General features: G+C 37.0%; 1 protein-coding gene and 1 long non-coding RNA gene across 7 annotated transcripts in view; one reads left to right on the top strand and one right to left on the bottom strand.

The window, feature by feature from the left end:
• The first annotated feature begins 10 nt into the window (after positions 1–10).
• Positions 11–26,375, top strand: part of FAM237B (family with sequence similarity 237 member B) — an 85,001-nt gene continuing 58,636 nt past the window's right edge. For 4 of the 6 annotated variants that reach the window (XR_005369361.1, XR_005369359.1, XR_005369362.1 and 1 more), the window contains exons 1-7: positions 11–269; positions 4,511–4,603; positions 7,417–7,600; positions 8,673–8,767; positions 19,521–19,676; positions 22,443–22,541; positions 25,837–26,317. The gene's annotated coding sequence lies outside the window, so the exon portion shown is untranslated. The remainder of the gene's footprint in view (positions 270–4,510; positions 4,604–7,416; positions 7,601–8,672; positions 8,768–19,520; positions 19,677–22,442; positions 22,542–25,836; positions 26,318–26,375) is intronic. The other 2 variants (XM_038556747.1, XM_038556749.1) reach the window with 2 other exon arrangements.
• Positions 184–25,479, bottom strand: LOC111098747. Its single transcript, XR_005369363.1, has 3 exons — positions 25,209–25,479; positions 14,113–14,228; positions 184–297 (listed from the first exon to the last, which is right to left on the bottom strand). It is a non-coding gene; the product is annotated as an uncharacterized LOC111098747 (long non-coding RNA).

Genomic DNA, 26,375 nt, shown 5'->3' with positions numbered 1-26,375 from the left:
GCCGCCCCCCGCCGCCCCGCCCCCCGCCTCTCCCTCAGGCCTCGGGCGGTTAAAAAGTCCACAGCCAAGTTGGCAGCCGTGCACCGCGCGGCCAGTTTTACAGGGATCCTTCTTAACCACTCAGACTCTTCATTTCTGGAATCCTTTTCATACTTCTACACACACACACACCTTTTTTGAAAGGGTTTATTTAGAAATACAAAATGTGAAAAATATCCCTGTCCTGTCTTGTTGCTTTGATGCTACGGAACCTCGCTCTTCCCCCGCCGGTCAGTAAAGTTGTGGTTGTCGATGAACCTGTGAGAAGTCATGAGAACGTTAGGCTGTTGGTCTGTAGATGCTTAGTCCTGCCGCTCTATGCTGCCATTTAAATTATTATCTTTACTTGGTCTCTTGCTGTCCGAAGAGTGTTAAGCCCAGTCTACTTGTTTATTTTCTAAGTATTTTTTCTTTAACAGTGGACGCAAGCCAAAATTGTTTTCTTTCCCGTAATCTATACATGTGATGATAACACCAAATGAAAAATAAATGAGAACATGGTATTAAAACATCCTAAAATCCAGAGGAGCATTAGGTACTATAAACCAAGGAGAAAGTATATTTATCTTGGACAAAACAGAGTCAGAGCCTGAGGTATTTATTACAGCTCCGGGTATCAGGCAGTAAAAGAAACGTGAAACTGTGAACTGTCGCCTGTAAAATGTGTGGCAGACATGAACAGGAGATGTAAATGGCCCGAGGTTATCCAGACTTGATGCAGAGGTCATTATTGGGTGAACCTGTCATTGTCTCTGCAGTTGAGAAGACAATGCCTTCTCCGTGGTTGCTCAAAAGATGAGAGTGTAGGCAAACTATATTACACTCAGTGGCACTAGAGAATTTTGTGGAATAAGCATGATAGGCCCAAATGAACCATTGGCATAACTCGCAATTTGGTTTCAAAAAAGTGTTTTAGTATAGACTAGAGCTATTCTAATAAAATCTAATAAGCATTTTTGGGGAATGAATTTAAATTTACAGAGAAGTTACAAAGAGAGCCCAAAGAGTTCCCATGTACCCTTTACTCAGCTTGCCCTAATGTTAACATACAACTGTTTGTCAAAACTAAGGAATTTATGTTGGCACAATGCTATAAACTACAGACTTTATTTGATCTCATTACTTCTTCAACTACAACCTTTTTCTGTTCCAGAATATAATCTTGGAATACCCCATTACATTTAATTTGATAAATATTTTAGCATAGCTATTATTTTAAATATAAAATGAGCAAATGTTTAATTTAAAAATCTAACATTTTATGATTTTGTGCTGTTTACTTTTGTCATCAAACTAAAATGAAAACTGTCTGACCTTTTTAGCTGCTCTGTGGGTCATCTAAATTGATCTTTTGTCTTCTCGCCTTCTATTAGATTCCTACCTTTTGTCTATCATGCTTTTGGTTCTGCTGTCCAAGAGATGTCAACGTAACTAAGTTAAAGGGTCTCTATATGAAACAGTCATCAATTTTCCACCAATTTTCCACCACTCCCTTGGGTATTCACTAACTTCCTTGAAATGCCTGCCCCTTCTCCTCTACACCAAAAACTAATTTCCCAGAACCCATAAATGAATTCCTAATGTGGCTTTTTCTCCTGTGGCAGCCCTCTTTAGGTCCCTCTTTTCCCTCCCTCTCATATCAAGACTTAGCCAGCCTACAGCTTATTTGCCAAGGACATTTCCAAGGACTGTCTAGCCATTCTGACAAATTAAGTGTGTCAACATGTTTCTAGGTGGAATTGGCATAAAGTTACTCCTAGTAAAAGCAGTTGCCTACTAAATGGCTCCTGATTACTTCATTGAGGAGAAATAACTATTGCTGGAATTTTCAGTTACCATAGCAAGGTAGTGGAAAGGATTTTTGATGGATGGGCAGGTCTTTCAGATCTGCTTAAGGCAGATGTTTCTTGTGACATCAACCACAGGCCTAAACCAGGATGAACTTGGAACTGGGTAGGAAAGGAGGGTAAGCATGGAAATAAATGAGCCTCTTTCTTTCTTTCTTTCTTTCTTTCTTTCTTTCTTTCTTTCTTTCTTTCTTTCTTTCTTTTTTTTTTAAGATTTTGTTTATTCATGAGAGACACCACACAGAGAGAGAGGCAGAGACATAGGCAGAGGGAGAAGCAGGCTCCATGCAGGGAGCCAGATGTGGGACTTGATCCAGGGTCTCTGGGATCACGCCCTTAGCCAAAGGCAGATGCTCAACTGCTGAGCCACCCAGGCATCCCAAGCCTGTTTCTTTTTATAAGATAATAACTGTACCCAAATTTGCAGGAAATCTCATTCACAACACAAAAATGAAAATATACTGCTATATTTTACTCTCAAACTATACAAACATTTTTATTGTTTTATATTATTGATATCATTTCTCTCTATTAATATAGTTACTCAGGAGGTAAATATTTTATCCCAAAATTTGCTATGAGATTAACTTTCTGATACTCTTTAGCATCTACAGTTCTCTTATTCTGCATCTATAGTTTTTGTTATGAATATTATGGTTTAGCAAGAAGTAATCATTAAATTGGATTTCCTAGTATTTACTAACAGAATATTTTCTCTCTGCATTTCCTCTTCTAGAACCACCCCAAGGACAAAATGTTGGAATAATAGTTTGTTTGTAATGTTCTTAACCTTTCTTTTTTGCATCCACACCCTCCACTCCCCTGCACACACACACTATAATTTCTTTTTACTACAGGTACTAAGTACCCTTCTGCTTTCCTCTCACAGTGCCCATCAAAACTGGATCTCAGGCATGAATATGATACCTGCATTTTATAACCTGACATGATTTTAACTCAGTGCATTGATTCCTCGGGGCATCTACTTTTAGTCTTTATCTGTATTTGTGAAATGAACAAAAGGCCCTAACTTCTACTAAAAGAATTTCAAGTTTTTAGTGTGGGAGATCCTCCAGTGGGGGAATATGTGGAAAGAGGAAAGCTTCTATACCCTCAGTATAACAGAGGGTGGCAGTTTACATTGCTCCTTTAAGATTCATTCTAACCTTAATTATTTTATTGATTCTATAACAGATTGATATCAGGCTTCACTAGTTTTTATATACAGAGAAAATATAATCCAAAGTTGTTCTTCTCTGTAACCCTTTATCCATATGATCTCCAGGGGTGTTTATTCCTTCCTATACTTAAGCATTTGATCATATCACTGTATTCAAAACCCCCTCATAGTCTCAGAATGACTGCTGTAGTTCCAGCTATCATATCCATATTCCACGTGGGAACATTTATAAAGTTGCTTTCTTGAAAGTTTCATTCTTATGTCTCATTGCCACCTCGATCTTGAAACATTTTATTTTTTTAAAATAATCTGGCTACGTGGTCATCTCCAAGTGTTTAGATGTCTACATCTTATACTCCTTAATACTTCCTAGCAGGGACCATTTGGCTCAGGCCGCAGACTCAATATATACTCCCTGAATATTAGTTAACTTATTCTTACAAAACACAGGGGCTAGATTGCTAACTCCTATGATAGACAAATCACCTAAAGTGGGGCACAGAGTTATTCTTACTTGTCAGCCTTATAATCTCCAAAAATAACACAAATTCTTTTAGTTTCATACCATTAAAAATGTTACCACTTTGAAAGAGATTATTAATTCGGATCTTACACTCAGTGATTAAATCAAGTTCTCCTAGATAATAAAAGGTAAATAGATTGAACAAATGAGAGCCCTGTACCAGCTAAACTTCATCTCTAGATAAAAATACAGCATTGTCAAAGTGTATTTTCAGGCCATATAATTATTACCCTGACACAAAACCTATATGAAGAAAGAGTAGATTTATTGTCTTTCTTCCTAGAGATTTATGGTTTGTTCATATATGTAAGAATTACTTAGTTCCTAATTTATCCCACATACTCAACTATGTGCTGGGACACTATCATCACTATTGGAATAACTAAGCAAGAATAATTAAGCAGAGTAGTTGTGTTAATCAAAGCAAGAAGTAAATTATATTTCTGAAACCTGAATTCATAGTTAGTAGAGGAAATTATTCCTATTGAATATGATTTTGCTTTGTTCTTCATGCACCTTGTTTTTAATTTGAAGAATGTTAACAAAAGGTTATTTTCTGGGATGCCTGGGTGGCTCAGTGATTGGGCGGCTGCCTTAGGCTCAGGTCATGATCCCAGGATCCAGGATCGAGTCCCAGATGTGGATCCCCATGGGGAACCTGCTTCTCCCTCTGCCTATGTCTCTGCCCTCCCCGCCCCCCCCCCCCCGCCGTGTCTCTCATGAATAAATAAATAAAATCTTTTTTAAAAAAAAATTATTTTCTTAGAAATATTTGTAGAAATCCTGAGAATTGGTTGAATCATGTTTTTAAGACCCTCATTGTTAATTAATTTTACTAGAGGAACAAAAGTATTTTAAGGGGCTTCTACTATACCATGAGTCATTGCTCTCTTTTTAATGCTTTCTTGTAATCATCTACAGGTATAAGAATGGCAGTGGAATTATCAGAAGGACCTCTGATAATGCTGCTTCCTGACTGTCCAAAGCAAGAATGTTCATACAGCAGGAAATTCAGTAATGTATTTAGGATTCTCATTTACCTAGCCCATTTTCTTTGTTGCTTGTTACTCTAGTACATAAAGCAATATCCACCCACAGTAAAATAGAATTCTTAGATAATTTGAATAGTAATTCAAAATAAGGAAATGAATGCTTATATTAACATATTCATGCATTATTTTATGTCTTTATTGCTATCTCATTATAAATTAATCATCTAGAATATGCTTTCCTAGAAAAAGGTATTGTAAGAACATGTAAGTCATTGTCCTATTGTTACTGAAACCCAGGTTTGGCTGCCTGTCATTCAAAAGGCCACTATTCAAGAAATTAGGTTTGAAAGGAATAGGAACTTTATTCAGGAGACCAACCATCTGGGGAGAAGATAGATACTTGTCCAAAGGTCAACTCCAAGGTTTCTGCCTGGCCCAGTGATTTTTAAATGGGTTTAATTAATTAAAGGGTCACAGTGGTCTGTGACACTTCTTGATTACATGCAAACTCAATGATGCCAGCTACATAGTTATCTTGGTAATCAGAAATTGTAAAAGAGGTTCTGATTCCTTGGCACCAGGAGGTGGTTGTGCAACAGTACTCTGTTCTTTTTGGAAAGGAGGGTAAACTCTATAGATATGCAGAAGTCAGAAAAGTAATTCGTGTGACCTTAAAAAAAAAACAACATTTTGCTAAAAGATTGCTGGGCTAATCAAAAAGCCACCGCAGCTTCAAACAGACTTACTGGGCTCTGTGGCTTAAGAAGTTTTGGTCCTTTATTTCCCAAGGCCAGTGATCTGTAAATATTAAAGAAGGCAAACTAGTGCTTTTAAAGATCAAGGGCCTTAAGTGGGCAGGCAAGGAGTATGTTAACTTGGAGCAAATTAACCCTTAAGACCGGCTGGAGTGCTGTCACACTATACATGTGTGTTAGACTATCAATCCACACACAATAAGAATGTAATAGCATTTGGAATGGAATAGCATTCCATGTGTGTTAGACTATCACTCCACAAATGGTAAGAGAATGGAATAGCATTTGGAATGGAATAGCATTTGTGTACATTGCACCCATTATCTAGCCTACGTAGGATACATGGCAGAGATTATAATCTGAGAAGGTGAAAAACAAATAATTTACCAGAGTACATGGTTGTATGAACAGAAGTGAAATTTACTAAGAACTTATTTTGTTCAAAAGTTGTATAGAACATAAAAAATATGTAGTTTTAAAAAATCTTTCCTAAGGGCCATACACACTTAAAAGAGATAATTTTTAAAAATTGATTTGTAATAATTCTGATTGGACTTTAAATTAATTTATTCATTCAATCTAACTCTTCCAACAGCACTAAATTTCTCATTTGATTACTGTAGAGCTCCCAGAAATTTTAGTATTCATTTCTGTTATCTATTTCCCCATATCCCTTTGACTCTTCAACCTACTAGAGCTTTATTTCTGTTGTTAGTATTTCTTTTTTTTTTTAAGATTTTATTTATTTATTCATGAGAGACAGAGAGAGAGAGAGAGAGAGAGAGAGAGGCAGAGACACAGGCAGAGGGATAAGCAGGCTCCATGCAAGGAGCCCGATGTGGGACTTGATCCTGGGTCTCCAGGATCACACCCTGGGCTGAAGGCAGGCACTAAACCGCTGAGCCACCCAAGGATCCCCTGTTGTTAGTATTTCATTAAAATTGTACTCCTTAGGTCCTTTTCTCAGTGCATATTTTATTTAATCTGGAAATGTCTGTTAGTGAGGCAAGTACAGTTATGGGGTATTCTCCAATTTTTGTTAACCAAACTGAATGCTAACAGACAAGAGGGGAAAACAAGAAGATACCAAAAGTTAATATAAAGCTTCTCATTTTATGTAATTCTTTTATATAATTATTAGTAAGAAAAATAAGGCTCAAACCCCAGTATTTAACAAAACTGAGAGGAAAAAAACCCATAAAGTTTGGCAATTATACATTGGCTCCCCTGACCTAACAGAATGCTAAGAAATTTTCTAATGAGTAAAAATGAGGTGGCAGTAATTGAACAATAGAAAGGATGAGTCTATATGTAGGGCAAGTAAAGAATAAGTTGTTTACTCTCACAAGCCTTATAGGGTAGAATTAGTATAAGGCTTATGCGTGAGTGATTTTTTAAAAATTACTTTTACATTGAATAAGCCCTAACCATAAGACCTAATAAAACATGTTTTTGTTTGTTTGTTTCCCATTATGTCTTTAGATCTTTCCAAGATCTTTAGATCTTTTCCCCCACCATTAAATTTGAGTTCCAAGGTTTTCTTTTCTTCTTCTTTTTAAAAATATTTATTTATTTATTATTAGAGAGTATGAGTTGGGGGAAAGTCACGGGGAGAGTGAGAGAGGCTCCCCACTGAGCAGGAAGCCCTGCGTGGGGCTTGATATCAAGACCCTAAGATCATGACTTTAGCTGAAACCAGGAGTTGGAGGCTTAATCAAATGAGCCACCCAGGAGCCCCTAGCCCCAAGGTTTTCTACTCTCTCTTAGATAATAACCATTCCTTAAAAGGCCCCCAAACAGTCTGGATTTAGAAATTAGAGTGTTGGTTCTTGTGTAATAATCAAAACTCTTCCCTTAACTGAAAGATACATCCCCCCCCCGCCCCTTTTTTCAGGTAGTCCTGATTTTAGGTGCCATTTTGCTAACCTTGGCTTCAGGCCATTCTAGATTTGGAGCATGAGAAGCAGGAAGAAAAAGATAATAAGAATATTTTTACTTGAACTTGTCTTTGGTGGGCTAGATGTGAGTTCCTGGGATTGGCAGACATTTAGGGCTAATTCTTTCATGGATGCTTTTGTAGGTATTTGGAAGAGTCTCACCACTGGGGTCTCTCACCTCTGCTTCCCTAGTAGATGAATCTGTGTTTGAATGCTGCCTTGATCTTTCTAACCTTGCTACCTCTAGATATATGGGATTCACTTAGATCCTATCCTTGTGGATGGACCCTTGATCGCTTTCAGTAGCTCTATTGAACTGAATCCAAGGTGAGTTCTTCTTAATATATAGGCCCACCTCCAGCTATGGGAAGCCCTCATGTAGACTTGACCTGGGCAAATTTGAGAGTGCAGGCCAATCTCCAAACAATAGGAACTCTTCTCCCTTAGCACCACAGCAATTAGTGAGCCAATCTCTTGACTTCTTGGTTTCCTTGGACAGGAATCAAACTAGTCATTAAACCTCACCACTACAGGAATAAGACAATGTGCTTTCTCAGTAGGCTTCTTGAAGGCCCCTGCCTATGCAATCAAAAGTGAGGAAAGGGAACAGGTATCCCCTATTCCTTACCCTTCGGAGATGAAGGACCTGAACGCCCAAGAATTTTGTGATCATTTCCTTTAAAATCTGAATTTGTTCACTGTATTTTGCTCCTAAAGTTAATATAATACTGTATGTTAATTATACATACTGGAATTAAAAATAATAAGAAGAAAAAAGAAAAAGATCTAAAGTTGAATCTGGTGCCTTACTTTAGTATGAAGCTTCTACTTCAACTTGATGTGCCAGCTATACCTTGTCAATGTTCTGAGATACTCCTTTTTTTGAGAAATATGAAAGCTGGGGCTAGAATTGAATTTGACTAAAACATTAATGTTATTTTCTATTCTCTGCATGAACTTTTATCATTTCTTAGTTCATTAATAATTTAATTATGGGGAACTGAATACTGTGTTAATATGAATTTTTTCTCTTTACAACTCTTCTATTGTAATGACTGATATTTATTTGGGGATGGTATCTTCCACCTCTTTTATCATTCCTTTCCCCTTCTGAAATGAAAAGTAATTAATAATCCTTCAGGTAAACCTCTGCAGGTTGATCTTGAACTGTGATAACTGTTCTTTGTATGCCATTAATTTCAAATTTGGATTTCTCTTTGCCTACTGTGTAAATTATCTCTCCAACAGTTAGGAATGATTGCATATCTTCATTAAGGAAATTATCTCTCATATGAAAAGATACCTTAGAGAAAATGTTAATATTATCATTTGTCTTGCCATGTAAAACTTCTGACAAGAAAATTCTCGCATAGATGAAAGGTACTGTTTTTTTATCAAGGAAAAATGGTGATTTATAGCCGATAAACACATTTTGTTAAAAGAAGATGAGATCTGTCATGTATGAAAATTATAGCTCAAGGAGGAAAGAAAACAGTAAGTACACCAATTTCATATTATTTCCTTCTAAGATATTAAACTGTTGCAGCAAGAAATTAAAGATTACTACTTATAAAACATTACTGTGAGACTAGATATAAAGGACTGTAGCATAATTAGAGAGGACATAAAATTGAATAATCTTGACCCATTTTATTTACATAGGCACATAGGAATTAGGACTGAGTCATAGCTATGATCCACCCAGGCCAACATTTTACTAACAACAGTAGCCCAAATTTATAAAAACTGTTATGGAAATGCTAGTCATGTCTGAGAATTTCAGATGAAATTGTAGGGTGGTTGGAACCAGAAAGTTGAATTCACTGAGTTATTTTGTCCCATCACATTTTATTTTTTATTTAAAAAATTTTTTTAAAGATTTTATTTATTTATTCATGAGCAACACAGAGAGAGGCAGAGACACACAGGCAGAGGGAGAAGCAGGCTCCATGCAGGAAGCCCAATGTGGGACTCAATCCCGGGACTCCAGGATCATACCCTGGGCTGAAGGCGGTGCTCAACTGCTGAGCCACACAGGCATCCCTGTCCCATCATATTTTATAAGTCTCAAATACATCCAGCCTCACTTCATGTCTTTTTAATTAGGGCCATAATTGCGGTTGAGGTGAATCACTGTCTTCTTTCTTTTGGTATTTTGGTGAACAGCATGACTGGTAATTTCATACTGTGTTGATTCAGCTGTAACAATAGTTCTTAGAATTTATTTCTTTGGTAGTTTTAATTTAGAGTTGGCCACTAGAGAAATTTGCATGAGATTTGGAAGGGAGAAACAGCAGCTCAGAAGTTGATGCAGGGCTTTAGGCAACACTGCTCAGTACATGCTTGTGTACTTGCACATGCATGAGCTTGTGTGTGTGTGTGTGTGTGTGTGTGTGTGTAGTTACTGATGTGCTGGCTCACCTTGTTCACATGGATTAGTATCCAGGCCTATAGCTTCTCTAGCTCCCATGAGATCTCCTTTAGCTTTTCCAATTCTGGACCTATTAGCATATATAGCAAGATGGTCAATAGCAGCAACTTTTTCTACAGGTCTAAGGTCTGCTTCCTTGGTGTTTGACATAATGAATGACCAGTATTGGTTCCAGTTTGTACTTGTGGAAGAAAAATGTATTCTTGCTTTATCCTACTGTTTGTCTAGCTTCTCTTCCAGACTCTCTAACCTGCTAATTTACAATGACTTTAGGCCCCAACAGCCTTCCACAACCTTTTCTTTTCTTTTCTTTTCTTTTCTTTTCTTTTCTTTTCTTTTCTTTTCTTTTCTTTTCTTTTCTTTTTTTTTCTTTTTTTTCTTTTCTTTTCTTTTCTTTTCTTTTTTCCACAACCTTTTCATACCTTCTGTTATGGTCCATTTTAAGTAATTTTTCTCTAATCCTCCCAACTATTCACATTCAGATCTTTCTTTCCTCAGCTTCTCTCATATTTGTGTTAATTCCAATACTGATAATAAATCCCTTATTCCATACTATATTCATAGTGGTTTTTTTTTCCTGATTCAATCCTAATACAATGCCTGTTTATGGAAAGGATTACAAGAGATACTCTTAGTTATTCCTCAGTAGAAGAGCTCAAAAAACTCAAGGTAAAAGATGTCTCTTGGACATGGCAAAGAAGATGTCTGTTTAGGGGAGCCCAGGAGGGCAATAACATAGCCTATACCAAGGAATGCCAAAATATCTTGATAACAAGGAAATTAAAAAGGAATTCAGAAGTATTTTTAGTACAAAGTCTACTCTGTATACATTTATATTCTCAGTGAAGTTAAATTAAAAAGACTAACTCTCAAGATATGTCTTTTTCCTTACATATATTTTAAATTCTTTAATAACAACTTAATCTTTCTTCTCTGCTTTCACATAATTGTAAACAGAAAGGAAAGGAAAAAGAAAAAGAAAAGCCAGACAGCAAGATGTTAAGAAGTGCCTAACTTTACTTTCCAAAGTTATCTTTTTAAATTCTCTAAAGGATTTAACAAAATTTTTGCATACTCCCACTTAAAGTCTGTGTGAACACATCCACAAAATTTTCATTCCATTTAAGGGCATTCAAGGATCTTTCTGCAAAGCCCATCCATGTAAGCATAGAGCATTTTTGTACCTCCTTCCCACAACTTCCATAACATAATCTTTTCTCAGTCATCCCTATCTTGGTTATTAGCATTATCATTCACATGACTGATAAAGCCAAAACACTCAGTCAATCTTGCTTCCACTCTTCCTGGCATCTCACATCCAATCCACCAGTGAATCTGTTTGACCAAATCTCCTAAATATTTCCCGATTCCTATAACCTCTCACCACTTTCACTTTTATCCCTATTTACCTTCTTCAGACTGTAGTAAAAGCCATTGATAATGCTACTTCTACCCTTGACCCCTTGATCCATGCTCCACAGAGTGGTCTGTGGGAGACTTTAAAATGTAAATCGGATAATTTTCTTTTCTAGCTTAAAATTCACCAGTATCTGCCCATTGCAATGATAGTAAAATCCAAAGTTTTAAGGTACCATATAACTTGGCCCCTGACAGTTTGTGATACTCTCTTGAATACACCTAACGGAAACCCATAATAATGCCATTTTACTAGCTGTTCCCTCTGTTTGGCATGTTCTAATACAGCCAGCTCTTCTTATCTTTTTTGGCCAACTCTTATCATTTGAGCCCCAGCATAAAATGTCATCTTTTCAGAGGTATCTTCTGGAACTGCCATGTCCAAAATAGCACCCTCCTCTCAGTCGCTTTCTATTCTATTATCTCTGTAACACTTGCCACTATCTGCAACAATCCCTTTTATTTACATATTTGCTTACTTGTTTGTTGCCTGTCTCCCTTCCCTATGGCCTTGTCTACTTGTTTACCACTGCAACTCCAAGACCTAGCTCAGCACCTGATGAGGAAGGCTCGTCAAATACTTGTTGAATGAAGTGTGTGAATCTATATTGTTTAGAATCACAATGATTAGAAATGGCAATAATCTGTAATTCCATTTTCCAATGTTCTCTCAGATGCCTACTAAGCCAGCATTCATTCTTTCTATAATCATTCCCTGTAGGAAAATGGTCCACCTTTATAATAAATATCTAAACCTCTGAACCTAAAACTTCTTGGTTTTTCTACCCTTAAATTCACCATGATGTTGGCTGGTCCATAGTAATCCCCAATTAGCTATCTTTTATTTTTTTACTGGCTGTGTTCTTGCTATACAATCCACTGTAGGTCTTTTAGATGGTAACTCCCCCAAACAACTAGATGTAGGGAGTTGAATGTGCTATGTTACTCAGGGATTCTAGCTAAAAGTTAACATAAGATATGGGTTTTTTTTTTTAATTTTTATTTATTTATGATAGTCACACAGAGAGAGAGAGAGGCAGAGACATAGGCAGAGGGAGAAGCAGGCTCCATGCACCGGGAGCCCGATGTGGGATTCGATCCCGGGTCTCCAGGATCGCGCCCTGGGCCAAAGGCAGGCGCCAAACCGCTGCGCCACCCAGGGATCCCAAGATATGGGTTTTAAAGCATATTTCCTCTAATCTGAAAAAGGACTAAGCATCAAGTTGTTCTTTATCTCCACCCAGCAGAGTTTAGAGGAACCTGATAGTTGTAGTCTATAAGATAGTTCCAGAAAACTTATCTGTATTTATTATTTCAGAATTCACAAATGGATCTAGATCCCAATCACCCCTAACAAAATCCACCACATCTAATAAAGAAACTCCAAAATACAGTGTACTATTCTTACTAGTGCAGTAGAGATAAATTGCATGGGGAAGTCATAATTACTGAATTATGAACATTAGTGGTCTCCTTTTTCACCTTGAACATCCACTTACACATAAGAGAAAGGATTTTTTTTTGGGGGGGGGGGTCCTTCGGGGCTATCATTTGGTCTCCTAAATTCAAGTGTAGGTTTAAATAAATAAATAAGGTAAAACAAATGAAACCAGAAAGCCTATGTGAAGCTACATAATAAAAAGCTACAGAAGAGGGATGCCTGGGTGGATCAGCTCTTTAGCGCCTGCCTTTAGCCCAGGGCGTGTTCCTGGAGTCCCAAGATAGAGTCCCACATCAAGCTCCCTGCATGGAGCCTGCTTTTCCCTCTGCCTATGTCTCTGCCTCTCTCTCTCTCTCTCTCTCTCTCTGTGTGTCTCAATAAATAAAATCTTAAAAAAAAAGTAAGAAAAAAAGCTACAGAAGAAAGAAAGAAGGTGGAAAGAATGGGCATATGAGGAAACTGTAAGAGAAGTTTTGGGAAGCAGGGAACTCGTAGTGGAAAATAATTAGAGTTTCTGGGAATAACTACAGTGTTAGAGAGTATTAAGAGGAATGATGTTCGGGGCTAAGAAGGTTTTCAAGGTGTGTTGTTTCTTTAGAAAGCAGTCCCTCCCCTTGGCATTTCCTGTCAGAAGACTTGCAATACTGCCTACTGAATGTGTATCTAGTCTGGGTCATGTGGAGTACCAGACGACCTAATCTAATTCAAATAAAGGTTGTATTCATGTTATGTTGCATAGCCTTTTGACTTTGCAGAACAGTTCTTTATGCCTGACATCTTTTTCTATTGCTGGGCCTTGTGTTTATTATTTTGCATTCTTCTTCCTTTTCTCTGTGGTTCCTAATGTACAGCCTTCTCTTGCTTCTGCACTGTGGACCTACGCAGAGGATGCACAAAGGTTAGCTGCAACCCTCAGAGTACAGAAGCTTCACTGCCTAGCATATTGGTTGATGCACTCGATTTTCACCTCTTAGAATTCTAAAGAAATTTAGCAGCAAAGTGTGGTTCCTGAAGATTATTTTATTCTTATGCAGTATTTGTACTTTCTTAGATATTTTGCCAGATAATCCCATCTACTTCTCATGTCTCTCATTTTTAGTTAAAATAATTATGTTTCAAACATTTCACAAATGAGGGCAGCCCCGGTGGCGCTGCGGTTTAGTGCCATCTGCAGCCCTGGGTGTGATCCTGGAGATACGGGATCGGATCCCACGTCGGGCTCCCTGCATGGAGCCTGCTTCTCCCTCCCCCTGCTTCTCCCTCCACCTGTGTCTCTGCTTTTCTCTCTCTCTGTGTCTCTCATGAATAAATAAATAAAATCTTAAAAAAAAAATTTAACAAATGAACCCTTTACTGCCCAGAATTCTATACCCTATCATGCTGGTAGATAATCCAGATTTCCAATTTTCCTTAAATATGGGCATAGATTTATTTGTTTCATACTGAACGTAGCACTGAGTTAAATTTTAAAATAGAAAGGAAATTTCATAATTGTGATAAATGTGGAGATGTAGGACCAGGAGCCCTTCAAGGAAGGACACATTGCCTCACCTGCTGAGAGTGATGTCCATAAATAGCCTTTGGTGGTAGGCCCCTTCAAGGATTGTCTCAGCCACAAAGACCATTTTGCCCAAGGTTGTATCCATCCAGGCATGGTCTTCCAATGACTAACAGAGGAAAGGATAAAATGGCTTACCAATTTGACATAACGTGGGTAACTCCAGTGGGCCATTTCAGCTTTAGCACTTCCCGTGGAATTCACTGAGAACTTCATTGGAAATGTATAACAGCACAACTTATGCGTTCACTCAATCCTGCTTCCTTTCCTTCCATCCTACAGGTGTTGATCCCAAAAGCACTCCTTAACAAATATCCTACCCTCAAAATGTTATCACACCACCTGCTTCCTGAAGAAGCCAACCTGTGACAGGAATTCTTTTTTAAAGATTTTTCTTTTTTTTTAATTTTTAAGTCATCTTTATACCCCAATGTGGGGCTCGAACTTACACGTGACAGTATTCATAAAGCTCAAAAAACTTTCTCTTCATGGGAAGAAAGGTAAAGCCTAAATTTTTCTTCAAAATCTAGAAATCATTGCTGACTTTTATGTACAAATAGAAGGTTAAAATTTCACTACTAATGCGGATCTTTGCTTTCAAAACATCTGCTTACTTTTACATTCTGAATATTTTTTTATGTATAACATTTTTTCCTTTAAAAATTAAGCTTTTAAATTCTTTTACTGCTTAAAGACTTTATAGTATTAGGACATAAGTTTATGAGGCACTTTTTTTTAAATTTTTATTTATTTATGATAGTTACAGAGAGAGAGAGAGGCAGAGACACAGGCAGAGGGAGAGCAGGCTCCATGCACCGGGAGCCCGATGTGGGATTCGATTCCGGGTCTCCAGGATCGCGCCCTGGGCCAAAGGCAGGCGCCAAACCGCTGCGCCACCCAGGGATCCCTATGAGGCACTTAATTACAAATATCTCAGATATTTACTTTAATTTTAGTAGTAGTATTTTCAATGGAACCCATAATAACTTAGAATTTCTAGTGATTTGGTTGGAACATTAACCACACAGTCTATGAAGAAAAAAATGGACAGAACTTTACGATGCTTTAGGAGTGTTTGGTTGGCTTAGTCAGTAGAGCATGCAACTCTCAATCCTGAGGTTCTGAATTCAAGCCCCATGTTAGGCAAGGAGCCTACCTAAAAAAAAAATAATAATAATATTTTTTAAATTACAATGTTTTAGTATGAATAAAATACCTTTAGAATGCATTCCATTTGAAAATAACTCTTTTTTCTTATTACAAAGCAATATAGCTCAAAATATTTAAACAAAAGAAAAAAAAAACACCCTAAATTCTATGATCCAGAAAAGTAATAATTGTTTTTGTAGATGTTATTTTATTTTTAAGATTTTTTTTATTAGGGGCAGCCCTGGTGGCTCAAGTGGTTTAGCGCCGCCTTTGGCCCAGGGCCTGATCCTGGAGACCTGGGATCGAGTCCCATGTCAGGTTCCTTGCATGGCACCTGCTTCTCCCTCTGCCTGTGTCTCTGCTTCTCTCTCCCTTCTCTGTGTATTCTCAGAAATAAATAAATAAAATCTTAAAGAAAAAAGATTTTTTTTTATTAGAGAAAGAGAGAACATGGACAGAGGGAGGAGCTGAGGGAGAGGGAGAAGCAGACTGACTGCTGAGGAGGTAGCCCATTGTGGGGGCTCTATCCCAGGGATCATGACCTGAGCTGAAGGCTTAGTGCTTAACCAACTGAGCCATCCAGGCTCCCCTGTATACATTATTTTAACTGTTGAAATAAACATTCATATTAGATATCTGTTTGCATATAAATGTGAATGCTAATTTCAGTTTTATTTTTAGTTTTTATTTTAAAAGATTTTATTTATCCATTCATGAGAGACACAGAGAGAGAATGAGAGGCAGAGACACAGGCAGAAGGAGAAGCAGGCTCCATGCAGGGAGCCCGACGGGGGGATCCCGTCTCCAGGATCAGGCCCTGGGCTGAAGGCGGCGCTAAACCGCTGAGCCACTCAGGCTGCCCTAATTTCAGTTTTAATATACTTAATAAAACACATCTTTTAGGAACGTCCATGTTTAGCATTTTGCTAGCAAACTCCTTAAAATGTAATGAAAAATTTTAACATTTATTTTATAATATTTTATAGTATAGAATTTTGACTAATATTGGGTATCACTCCAATGAATTCAAACTAGTGATATTTACTATGCTTATGGAAATTGCACTATAACCTCTATCTTGCCACAACCCAACTCTCATAGTGGCAAACCTCAATTCCAATAGACAAGTAAACACCTCTGTTTCTGTTTTCTTAACCTACAAAGTAAGGGCCATAGGGAGTGCTGGCATGAGTTGTTCTTGTCAGACTGATGCTCCTACATGTAACAAAGATAATCTCTAACTGAAAGATAAAGAACAACTATCTGAAGACGTTGGAGAATGACCAAAAGTAAGTGGAATATGGAGACAATTGATATTTGTAAGAAAAGAGGTACTCAGAATTCTGTTTTTAGTTTCTGGCATGAGGGCAAGCTTCAGTCTGCTCCCTGCAACTTGGCAAAAGTCTGACACAAAACAGGTTTTTTGGTTTGAAGTTTTCCTGGCTTGAAGAGTAAGAGAACAGAGTTTGGGATAAGTACAGTTGCTAGAAATCAAAGGAAAGAGGGACCCAGAGAAAGGAATCTTTAAATTCTTTTTATAAATCTCTTGTTACTCTTGAATAGTGCCTAAACGGGACGAACTTTAAGAGGCCAAGCCCTATCTAAAATAACTAACCTGATTCTTGAGCCCAGTTAATACAGTTGCAAGCTAACCAAACAAAACCAAAAAATCTAACATTCCTTAGCTATTGAAAGTATAAAAATGTAACACATTTTTGAGAGAAAAAACAATCAATAGAGATGAACTCAGAGATACCCCAGATGTTGAAATTAGCAGACAAATATTGAAAGTGATTATTATAAATGTATTCAAGGACATAAAAGAAAATATATGCATCATGAATGAAATATATGAAATTTAGGAGAGAAATAGAAACTAAAAAAAAGAAACAAATGGAAATTCCAGATCTAAAAAAAAAAAAAATGTATTACCTAAAATAAAAATTCACCAGATAAACTTAATAGCAGAACACAGATGACAAAACAGAGTTAGCAATCTTGAAGGTAAATCAATAGAACTTGAATCTAATCTGAAGAACACAAATAATGTTGAAGTGAACATAAGTGAGGCCTCAAGGACCAAAGTCTTAGATATATGTAATTAGAGTTCCAGAAGAAGAATGGGAGAGAGGAATAATGGGTAGAAACTATCTAAGGAAAACATGGCTGAATATTTTCCAAATTTAGTGAAAGATATAAATTTATACATTCAAGAAGCAGAACAAACCCAAAGAGGATAAATACAAAGAAAACCATACTGTTCTGAAGAATGTCTGGCCTTTGTTTCTGGTTCCTAACCTCTAAATCTTTGGAATTTATTGGAATGACAGGAATACTTTTGTTATTTATGATGGGGGCCTAGGACCACATGTGAGTTTAAACTAATGAGATGACTGAGGATAGGGCTGGCCATACTGAATGACTAACCATGTAATTTATAGGGTTGGGGCTTTGAATTAGGTGATGTGAACCCAACATCTGGTGAGGGCAAGGTAGACTGTAGATTGAACTCAATCATGTGGCCAGTGATTTAATTACTCATGCTTATGTAATGAAACTCCAGTAAAACTCTGAGGACTAAGGTGATATTCCCTGATTGGTAATTAGACCTAGTATACCTGGAAGGTGAGATGTTCAGAGGACACAAAAGCTTTGCTTTGAAAGGGACTGTTTGAGATCTTACTTTTTGAGACTCTTCACTTAGTCCTAATTTATATCCTTTATAATAAAACCACAATTATTGACAGTGCTTTCCTGAGTTCTATGAGTCATTCTGGTGAATTATAGGATTTTAGGGGGTAATGGAAACCCTTAAATTTATAGCTAGTTGTTCAGAAGCATGGGTGGCCTGGAACTCTGTAGCTAATTTCTGAAGTGAGGTGAGGATTGTGCCTTTGACTTGTGAAATCTGACTTAAATCTGGGTAATTAGCATCCGAGCTGCATTATATACACCTAGACACATTATCATCAAATTATTTTTTATTTTTAAAGATTTTATTTATTTATTCATGAGAGAGACACAGAGAGAGGCAGAGACATAGGCAGAGGGAGAGGCAGGCTCCACACAGGAAGCTGGGTGTGGGACTCGATCCCGGGACTCTGGGATCATGCCCTGAGCCAAAGGCAGACACTTAACCGTTGAGCCACCCAGGCATCCCTGTTATATTTTAGAAAAGTAAAAATATTTTGAAATCTGTCAGAAAATAATGATGCATTGCATACAAGGAGACTGTGTTTTGAATGATTGGCAACTTCTCATCATAAAAATAATAGAGACTAAAAGAAAGTGGAATATCATCCTTAAAGTGCTGGAGGGAAGAAGGGAACAAAATCATATCATCTCAGAAACTCTACATCTAGTGAAAATGATCTTATAAGAATAAAGGTGAAATCAAATACATCTTCAGATAAAATTAAAAGAATATGTTGACAGTGGGCATGATCTACAAGAAATACTAAGTTCTTCAGGCTAAAGAGAAATAAAAACAAATGGAAATTCAGATCTTCACAGAAGGAGGAGAAATGAAGAGCACTGGAAATTATAACATTATATCATGAGGTTTATAATGTATGTAGATGTAATACATTTGACAACTTTAGCAAAAAAGATGCAAAGATGAGTAAATGAACTCATACTTTGCAAGATTTCTACATTTAATATGAATTGATTTAACATTAACCTTAACTTTGCTGTGAAAAGTTAAGAATATATATTGTGATCCTTAAAGCAACCACTACAAAATAATGCAAAGAGGTAAAATTAAGATCCTGGAATGCATGATATTTATACACTTTCTATGTTTCAGTTAAAATAAAGATAAAGTAAACCTAAGATACACTTTTATTTCGTATTCTTCTTAAACAATTTCAACAAAATATTTTCTACTAATTTTTTGGTAGGGGTAAGGATTAATGATTTTTTTTTCAACTTCTGTCCTGAACTTTTTCTTTTTCTCTTGCCTCTAGAGACAATATTTTGTTCATCTTTGTCTCTGTGTTCCTGAAAAAATTATGCCTTCTTTCCTTTCAATTAGTCACAGTCAAGTAGCGCTTGTTTTCTCTGCAGGGTACTTATTTGTTTCAACTTCATTTCCTGGTCTTTTTCCCCAAGGTCATTGAATCACATTTTGATAAATACGCTGTTATTAAGGTTTACTAGAGGCAATTGCAATTGTAGATGTTTAAAATTAATGTCTTTCATTATAATGAATCAGAAAATCAATGAATTGAAAAATTATTCTCTTTGTAAGTATTCAGCATTAGTCAACATGTCCCTGCTGTGTGTGGAGTGCTCTTCTAAATTCTGTGGGGTGTGATTATGGCAGTATTTCTTGGAGAAGAATGCTTTACAAAGGAGAAATGGGTTAAACACGTGTGTGACAGAACTGCAACTAAGTGACTGGAAGGTAGGAAGCATGGTGGGGTGGGGGGAATGACTAAACCAGGCAATACTAGAGTTCCAAAAGACTTCGGTGTGCCTTGTGGAAAGCTGACAAATCTTCCTACGTGGAGGGAATTATTATAGATAAGAAGGAGAAATCAGCTAAAAATATTTATTGAGTGCTCATTGTATTATATGCCAGTCACTAGAAAAACATGAAATATAGTACTTTTATAAACTAGTAGAGAAGATTACACATTTTCAGAAAAAAGACAACATAGGTAATATAAGTGTCAAGGACAAATATGAATAGATGCCAAGCAACATAGTGAAAATGATCACCTAATTGCAGAATTGAATTAAATAGAAGGGACTTTGAAGTAGGTGAGGACCTGAAGTGACAGAAAGGGAGACATGCTTTACGATATCACTCAAAGATGCTCTACGATATCACTCAAAGATCGTCTAGGGACAATGGGGATGTGCTGGCAATAGGATCATCATGATAGGATGGTGATGAATAAACTGCAGGTAGTAATGATGATTTTAATTAAAATAATGCATGGCTTGGAAAACATATCTGCCTAGTTAGAGATTTTGTTTGGGTATCATGATAATTAGATAAATTAGATGGATTAGTTAACTTACAGACACTGTTAAAACTAAACTTCTACATGAATTTATCATAGCTATTTTAAAATGTATTGTGTGTTTTTTAGTTTTACCACTGCACCTTTTTTGCCAGATGAAAAATCATATTTCAAGACCCAATTCTCCTAGCCTTCTCTAAAGTGTTTGACCAACTTCAGTCTTCTGGTTCTTGAATTATATTCTCTGTTTTAGTCTGTTTGGGCTGCCATAGCAAAATAGCAAAGACTGGGTAACTTGTAAACAACAGAAACTTATTTCTCACAGTTCTGAAGACTGGAAGTCCAAGATCAGGGTGCCAGCATAATGTGTGTGTGTTTTTTTTTTAATATTTTATTTATTTATTCATGAGAAACACACACACACACACACACACACACACAGAGGCAGACACACAGGCAGAGGGAGAAGCAAGCCCCATGCAGAGAGCCCAACATGGGACTTGATCCCAGGTCTCCAGGATCACGCCCTGGGCTGAAGGCAGGCATCAAACTGCTGAGCCACCCAGGGATCCCCCATAGTGTGGTTCTAATGAAGACTCTCTTCTGGCTTGCGGACTGCCTAATTCTTAACTGTGTCCTCACATGGCCAAAGGCAGTAGGGATCTTTCTAGATCCTGTTTTATAACACTAATCCCTTTCATAAGGATTCCGCCCTCATGACTTAAGCACTTCTTCAAAGCCCAACTACCTAATGCCTTCACCTTTGGGGGTTAGGCCTTCAACATTTGAATTTTGGGAGGGACACAGATTCAGACCATGCATCCTCCTTTTGGTTCTGTGACATTTTACTACTCTAGAGCTTGTGTAGACTGCATGTTCTTTGTCTTCCTTCATTGATTCCATTTGCAGTTCACAGACTCCTCCTATATTTGGGCATAGTTCTCCATCTTCATTTCAACTATATTTTATCAATGTGTATTCTCAAAGCAGTAATTAATTTTCTATCAAAATAGAGACCTCTAAGCTTATATTTCCAGCTAAATTTTAGATACTTCAGAAAATTCAAAACCAATTCTTATGCAGTAAATATAAATCAAATTTATCCTCTCCACTAATTGTCTTCCTTTCCATCTTTCATATTTGTTATGATCACCCCCACAAAGTAGGCAAGCTAAAAACATAGTTCTCTTTTGTTTTCATCTCAAATCATTGTGACCACTCAGCAAGTTTTGTCTTTCTGTATTGAAATATATCACTGTCACTTTTGCAACACTTTTATTATCCATTATTAGATAGTAGAAAAGAATATACCTAACATATATATGTTAGAATCATAAATAACCAGTGAATCATTCACTGAAGCTCTTTATACATTCTTTCTCGATCTCATTCCCTTGTATATCCAAGCCCAACTATTCACCTGAATTTCTTGTTAACCACTTTCTTACTAGTAAAATTACTTTATCATATATATGTATTTGTGAAGAACATATGGTTTCATTTTGCTTGTCTTTAAAATTTATAAAATTGGTGTTCTATGCGCATTTTCTCATCTATAAAGAGAATAGCTGGAGTCTATTCACTTTCACTACTAAATAACATCCCAGTATGAGAACATATCATATGAGTTAGTTTATCCATTCTCCTGTTAATGGTTATTTTGATTGTTTCCATGTTTTCTGCTCTTATGAACAGTGCTACTAAGAAAATTCCATTCTAGTGTATGTCTCTTGGTACCCACATGTAAGACTTTCTTCAAGATATATTCCTAGATTGAAAACACTTATTCTAGCCTATGTGCTTGTTCAAACTTAGAAGATAGTGCCAACGTGTGTTCTGAAATAATTGAACAAATTTATGCTTCTCTTAGCTGTATAAGAGTCTCTGTTACTTCATGTGATGGTTAACTATATGATTAAACTTGACTGGGACATTGGATACCCAGATATTTCGTTAAATGGAATTTCTGGGTGAGTATATTCTAGAGAGTTCTTAGAGAGATTAGCATTTGAATTGGTAAACAGCAAAGAAGGTTGCCTTCTTCAGAGCTGGTGGAGATCTCTTGGGGGCCTAAATAGAACAAAAAAGCCTAGTGAGGGAGAATTTGCTCTCTCTTCCTGACAGATTGAGATGACATATGTTTTTTTTTTTTTTTTTTTTTTTCTTTCCCTTGGATTCGGACTAACCCCAACAATTCTCAGGGCTTTGGACTTGGACTGAAACTACACCACCAGATTTCCTGGGTCACCAGCTTGTAGGAGGCCGATCATAAGACTTACCAGCCTCCATGATCACATGAGGTAATTCCTTATAATAAATCTCTTTCAATATATAAAGTTACATGTATATATGTATTTTTTTCCAATGTGTTTCTGGAAGACTCTAATATACTTTATATGTTTACCAGTACTTGATTGATATTGTTAGACTTCTTTATTTTTACATCCTGGTTAGTATTAGTTCATATCTGATTGTGATCTTAATTTGCTCTTCCCTTATAGTGAGGTTATGAATATCTTATGCATTCATTCAATATGCTTTCTCATTTGTGAAATGCCTCTTTAAGATTTTTGCTCATTTTTCTTTCTTTTTTTTAAAGATTTTGTTTATTTATTCATAGAGACACACACACACAGAGAGAGAGAGAGAGAGAGAGAGGCAGAAACACAGGCAGAGACACAAGCAGAGAGAGAAACAGGCTCCATACAGGATGCCTGACGTGGGACTTGATCCCAGGTCTCCAGGATTGCACCCCAGGCTGCAGGCGGCGCTAAACCGCTGCGCCACCAGGGCTGCCCTTTGCTCATTTTTCTATTGTGGTATTTGTACTTGACACTGATGTGTGTTTTTATAAACCTGCTAAATTTGGTTTGCTAATATTTTGTTTAGGATTTTTTTCTCTTTAAGATTTTAAAGTCTGGCAGCCCGGGTGGCTCAGCGGTTTAGCGCCGCCTTCAGCCCAGGGCATGATCCTGGAAACATGGGATCGAGTCCCATGTTGGGCTCCTTTCATGGAGCCTGCTTCTCCCTCTGCCTGTGTCTCTACCTTGCTCTCTCTCTGTGTGTCTCTTATGAATAAATAAATAAAATCTTAAAAAAAAAAAGATTTTAAAGTCATTTCTATACCCAATGTGGGGTTCAAACTTACAACCCAGGAGATCAAGAGTTCCATGTTCTACCAACTGAGGCAGCCAGGGGCCTCTGGGATGTTTTTTTAAATCTGTACTTATTGGTGAGATGGCTTGTGTCTTTAGTCTTGTTTACATTATCTTTTCACTTTGGTATAATAGAGTGAGTTTAGGGGCTTTATCTTTTTTTCAATTTTCAGGAAATAGTTGATCCTTGAAAGTTGACTGTAAAATCATATGGGCTTGATTTTTTTTCCAATAGGAAGATTCAAGGTCTTTAAATGTCATTGACTATTCAGGTTTTGCATTCTTATACGAATTTTATAAGTATATTTTTCTACAATTTATTAATTTCATTTAAGTTTTCAAATTTATTGTATATCATAGTTCTTCATAGCTTCATATCTTTTTAATCCTTTCTATATCTATAAGTAAAATATATGCCATTTCTCCTAATATTATTTGTACCTTCTTTCATTTTCTTTTCTTGATCATTCTTAACAGATGTCTATTTTATTATTCTTTCTAAAAAGAATCAACTTTTTTCCCCTAGCTCACTAATGTGTACTTTTATAACATTTCTTATCCTTTGGGGGCATTTATTCTGTCATTTCTCTTCAAACTATTAAATTTGGTTGCTTATATCATTAATTCATAGCCTGTTTTCCTTTTTGCCACAAATATTTAAAGATGCTAACTTTCTTCTAATGATGATTTGAATGACTTCTCACAGGTTTTGGTATGCCATGTTTTTAATATCATACAGTTCTAAATATTTCATATTTGCCATTATAATTCATTTATTTTTAAAAAATATTTATTTATTTTAGAGAGAGAGAGAAAGCTTCCTCTTTCTTGTTATCTCTGTCGCTATCTGTGTGTGTGTGTGTGTGTGTCTCAAATAATACGTAGAATATTTAAAAAAAAATAAAATATACAGGCTCTCTCCAGGACAAGGAGCAACCAGATGGAGAGGCCCTTCAAGGGCCTGTTAACAGTTCTGATAACACTGATGCTCTGAGCTGGGCTGCCCAGGAGCTTGATACCTGGCTGGACATGCTTAGGGCAGTGACCCAAGGTTATAGCTGGTGGAAGGAGATCTTATCCACACCCTTCTAGATGGATGATCTGGAACATGCATGGGGGCTCTGTGCTAGGTAGTTGACCTCTGGTGGTCCAGGAGCTCCCAGGCAATGGGCTTTCCACTAAGCACCCCAGAGATTCTATTAGTCCAATAAAGACAGAGAGCAGAGTCAGCACCACACCTAAGAAGAGGTACATGGGCAGCCTGGGTGGCTCAGTGGTTTAGTGCCGCCTTCAGCCCAGGGCATGATCCTGGAGGCTCCAGATAGAGTCCGTGCATCATGTTCCCTGCATGGAGCCTGCTTCTCCCTCTGCCTCTCTCTTTCTGTGTCTCTCATGAATAAATAAAATCTAAAAAAAAAAAAAAAAAATGGTTCAACAATAAGCTTCATGGCTGAAAAGATCCACTCCTTTTTAGAGCAGTAGAGTAGCCTTCTGCTTCTGGAAGTTCTCCGGATCCTCCAGGAGGAAGGGCCTGGAATGGCCTGTTCACTGTAACAGTGGGTCATGTTAGAATCAGGAGAAAAGTCAGCCAACCCCGGATGACTCAGAAGACAAAAATGCAGCTTGCTGCAAAGCACAGAGCAATACCACCTACACTGCTCACATATCAATTTGTTTTTGTTTATTCAGTTTTTATTTTCTACCCGTTCAAAAGTTGTGTTCTTTACTTCTGTCATTTAGAAATTACCCAAGAAATTTTGCCATACATATTTAACAACTTTCCAAAGAGGAAATTCAATATCTGTATCTCACCTTTTACCATATGTATTTATCAATTAACAAATTCGAAATTTACTCTCCATATCTCTTTTTATCCTCCTTCTGTTTTTTCCTCTTCCTCCTTTTCCTTATTTTTTGATTCTTCTCCATTCCCTCTCTTCCCTTCTTCTTTCTTTGGAGGTGTCACTTTCTTGATTACCCAACAATGATATGTTTGTCATCATTTGTCATATGATGTCAAATATGTCACACATATTTATAATGTAGCAATGGACCCTGGAGAGAAATCAGTCACATAGTAGGTATTTTCTGTCATTGACTTGATGGTAGATACCAAGAATTTCTGGATCATTTTAAGATGGAAAAAGTTATGTCAGTTTTCTTCCATGGTGATTATGCTTACTGGCTGACATTCTTCTCAAACTCACATGAAAGTGTTCATTTTCTCAAAAATTTGCATTGCATAATATCAAATTGTATAATTTATATTGTATAATTGCATAACTCACATTGTGGAATATCAAATGCTTCAATTTTTGTTAAACTTTAATTAGAAAAAACAATGTATTATTTGAGGATGAGCTTCTTGTCTTATATATACTAGATTTTAGTTATTACTCTCCTATGAATTGCTGATTTACGTCCTTTGCTTACTTTATAGCAGTGGAATGCCCAAGATCGAGTCAAATTGGACAACAGCTTTGGTAGAGGGAGGGGTTCAAGCTTCAGAAGGGATTCTGGACGTTGGATTAGGTCACCTTCAATGTCTCTGCTAACTCTGCTAAGAATCTGTGATTAATAGTGGACTGAAATGCCCAGAAACCTAGAGCTGAAGAAAACCTGGTGTGAGATGGATTTGTGTACATTCTACTTTAACAGAGCAAAGGAATCACTTCTCAGTTCTGTTTTGTAGAGGAGCTGGTCCTAGAGTTGGAAGGGACATGGAAAGGAATTGTCAGGGCAGGGCTAATGATGATTATGACATATGTGGAGGAGGGCAGAGTGGAGCTTTGAAGAGTGATAGGGCTAGGAGAAGTGGACTTTAGGGAGGACAGCTACTGGGAAATTGGGCTGTTGAGTTTGGCCAGTAGTCTCAACATTCCAGCTCAAAAGACCATGAGGAAAGGGTGATCTGCCTAAGGGTAAGTGGGGATAGGGCAACTAGCTTTGGGTTGATTTTCCCATACAGTTCCATGTGAT

This window comes from Canis lupus, chromosome 14 (genome assembly GCF_011100685.1).
Source record: "Canis lupus familiaris isolate Mischka breed German Shepherd chromosome 14, alternate assembly UU_Cfam_GSD_1.0, whole genome shotgun sequence".
Taxonomy (NCBI): Eukaryota; Metazoa; Chordata; class Mammalia; order Carnivora; family Canidae; genus Canis; species Canis lupus.
Note: the sequence above shows the minus strand (reverse complement) of the source record. Positions and strands in the feature narration are given on the sequence as shown.